A 3,697-nucleotide genomic window follows, 5' to 3' on the forward strand; every position below is an offset into this window, starting at 1 on the left:
ATACTCTATTAAATAAATTGTTTTCTCTGGTTCGGCTGCTGCCTATGATACAAATTCAGGGGCAGCTTCTTTCCTTGAATTTTCAATTGCTCTGAGAAAAGTCTTGAATTTGCTGCTCTGCCTTGTATCAATGGAATGAATTTGTCTTGCTCAGTAAAGACTTAACTTACTGTTGTGAAATAACCAATTGTTCTCTTTCTTTTTTAAGAATCATGGCCTCATGTCTTATCTCAAGTATTTCAGAAGAGCTCAACTGCTCTATCTGCCTAGAGTTGCTCACAAATCCCATGTCAATAGCCAGTGGTCACAATTTCTGCCAAGACTGTATCCTCAAGCACATTCAAATGTCTAGTAGGAATAGTTTCCCATGTCCTCAGTGTCGGACAGTTTCTGAGTTGAAAACTCTCTGGCCTGATCAACAACTGTGCAAAGCAGCACAGTCCTTCAAGCTGGTCCAACCCCCTTTGAGAAGAAGCCTTAATCAGATACAACTTATGAAGACAAAATTCTGTGGTTAAATGTACTGATCTGATAACTTGGTGAATGAATGGGTTTTCTGTCTTGTTATTTGGAAATATGATCCATTAAATATGATCCATTAATTGTCCCTTTCCCCCAGGTAGCCCAAGCTATTCCAATGAAATGGTATTTTCAGGAACTGCCTCAAAATCCCTTCCAGAACTTTTTTTTCCTGCTTCTTGTGCAGGAGACATTATCTTCTTTTTGAAGTTCTGAGCTTCCCTACGCAAGTCAAGTCAAGTAGAAAGCCATTTCTAAAAAACACCTTTTATGGATCTAACTATGTGAAGCACTGGTGATATAAAGGCAACAATAACAACAACAGTACTTACTCTCATGGAACTCACCTTCTGTTGGGTGAAATAGTGCAGATAACTGTAAGGAAGGATAAAAGAGGCCCTGAGAAAGATGGAGAGAGTGGCTAGGCAAGTAGAAATAGAGTGAAAATATTACAGAAACGTGGAGATTAAAGAATATCCAGAAGAAGGTAGACACCAGTATCTAAGAAAGTCAGGGAAGATGAAAATGGGGGAGAGAGAATCTTTTGATCTGACAATTAAAAAATCATTGTTAACTTTGGAGAAATCAGTTCCTGTTGAATAATGAGGTCAGAAACTACACTGCAAAGAATTGAGAAGAGAATGAAAGGAAAGGAAGTGAAGGTGCTGATTGTAGCTAGACTGCAAAAGTAGTTTAGCCATAAAAGGGAAGAGAAATGTAGAATGAAATCTAGCAAAGATGGAAAACCAAGGGATTTTGTGGATGAGGAAGGCATGATTGTACGAATCAAGAAATCAGTCCATAGACTGAGAAACTGAAGATTGCCATGAGAATGAGAATGATAGAGGGGGGAAAATCTGCTGAAGGAAATAGAATGGAATGGGATTTTTTAACACTGAAAAAATCAGAGTTCCTTGGTGGGGAGGGGAACACTGAGGTGGAGCTTATCATAAGAAAGAGTATTGTGACTAAGGGAAACTAAGGCACAAAATTCTGACCATGATTAATTTATTAGCACAATTAACAAATACCATTAAATTGGATCCCATACTCTTCAGTAGTTAAGAAGGAATCCGACAGAACAACTCTTTCATACTATTTACCCAATGACTATAGAGATGTATTTAATATCTGATTAACTGGTGCTGCTTATGTCAGAAGGACCCCTAACATCCTTTCAAAAGTCCTGTGGTAGACAAACATCCTACCACCATATTGAGTCCTATCCTGTCTGGGGTCAGCAAAGACTCACAGGTTAGAATTTTTGTGGCTGGATTTTAGTTCCTAAGAAGAGGAAAATTAAACTCTTCCGGATTTGACTAATAGAGCCAATACAATCAAGTTTGAATTTGATTCAGAAATGTTGATTCTGATTAGAAACAATTCTCAATCTATTATTAATCACGAAATATCCATTTTTATATTTCACAAGAGACAACTGAAGTTACAGGCTAAGAGGAACTTTGATTACATAATGAGGGAACCAACTAATACATAGCAGTTTGATCATTAATATATAATAAATTGACAATAATACAGAGTGGAATATTGATTTTCAATTCCACAAAAGTGAAGGTAAGACTAGATATAGTATGATTAAAGGTATGTTGGTTGGAATAGGCCAGTGGATCTTTAGTGCGTGGAGTATGTAAGAACAGAAGCATCTGAGCAAAATACCAGAAGAAGGTGGCTGAAGTTTTCTATTGCTCAGTGACATGTGATGAGTAGTCTGAAATTTAGAGATGTAAATTTGATTTATCATTCTCTCCAGTGAGGTGAGGGGTGAGTGGGGTACCTCTTTTAGTGTAGTCCCAGACTCTTCCCCCACTCCCTTCCAATTCTTTGGTTTTGGAATCCAGACAGTGCTAGCAAAAGTGCAAGCAGCGGCTGTTTGGATTCTGAGAACATTTACTGACTATAATGAAACACATAAAATTTGCATCTCAGTGCTGTCTAAATCTCAGTGAGAAATCTTTAGCCAATAGAAAGAACCCTTCATGGAGATGAAGCCTGAATGCCCTGAAAAATTAGATAAACTCCAAACTACATGGAATTAAATTAAGTTCTTGTGGATAGAATATGGACCTACCTTCATCTACTTGGTGGATCTCTGCACCTTCTCACGGACACTTGGGCTTGTAGTGACTCTCCTAAATATTGCTGTGAATGGATAATGAGCCCCTGAGTTCCTAAAGCCATCTGAGATGTTGGGTTTCTTCTATTAATTGCCTTCTTAGTATCCATCAAGATCTGAGTCATTCTCTTTTTAATGATCCCTGCTTGATGACTGTTATGTAATAACTCCTTAACACTGTTTATTTCTCTTTCTTTAGAGGAAATCACTCTGGATCCTAAAACTGCACATCCTGGAATCATCTTATCCACAGATAGGAAAACAATGAGAGGAAGCGATGTATGGAAGAAGTTGCATTGTGATGTGGAACAATCTGATCAATGTAGTTCTGTTCTAGCAACTCAGAGCTTCAAATCTGGGAGACATTATTGGGAGGTGACAGTGGGAAACAGTTCTGCTTGGGATGTTGGTCTTTGTGAGAAGTCTGTAAAAAGAAAGGGAATAGTTCCACCATGTTCTTCTACTGGATACTGGCTTTTGAGTCTGAGACAAAGTGATTATCTAGTCTGTACCATACCTAGGACCAAAATTCCCCTAACAGGGAAACTGCAAAGTGGGGATCTTTCTGGACTATGAAATGGGAGATAAAGTGTTTTATGATGTAGACAGAAAATGTCATATCTATACATTCACCAGCTCCTTTTTAGAGCCTCTCATTCCTATATTTTCTATTGGCCTCAGCTCCAAGAATGAAAATATTGAATGAAAATATGGTCTATAGACCCAGTATCAGATGAGGCTGAAGAAACCCTAGAGGATGAGTATGATGACACTTGCCTGGAAACTTCCTTCAGAGAAGAACCCAGCCTGTGACCAACATAACATGACTTTTCCCCACCTGTATTGTTCTGAACTTCATTTTGGGAGCAGGGACAAGTTTTCTTATTTTGTAATATTTGTGCAATGAACTGTATACAAGAGGGAGGTCAGCATAAGATAGATTGAAGGTCCATACATGAGAGACAGAATTTACTCCATAAACTATGTGAGTTTAGAAAATTCAAGAATGAGGAAGTTTATTTCCAAAAGACAGATGTAAAGGAC

At 38.1% G+C, this 3,697-nt stretch overlaps 1 pseudogene; it reads left to right on the forward strand.

Annotated features, from left to right (window-relative positions):
* Positions 1-212: 212 nt before the first annotated feature.
* On the forward strand, positions 213-3,466 carry LOC141550113 (ret finger protein-like 4A; annotated as a pseudogene).
* Positions 3,467-3,697: the final 231 nt, after the last annotated feature.

This window comes from Sminthopsis crassicaudata, chromosome 1, assembly GCF_048593235.1.
Source record: "Sminthopsis crassicaudata isolate SCR6 chromosome 1, ASM4859323v1, whole genome shotgun sequence".
In the NCBI taxonomy this organism is placed as follows: Eukaryota; Metazoa; Chordata; class Mammalia; order Dasyuromorphia; family Dasyuridae; genus Sminthopsis; species Sminthopsis crassicaudata.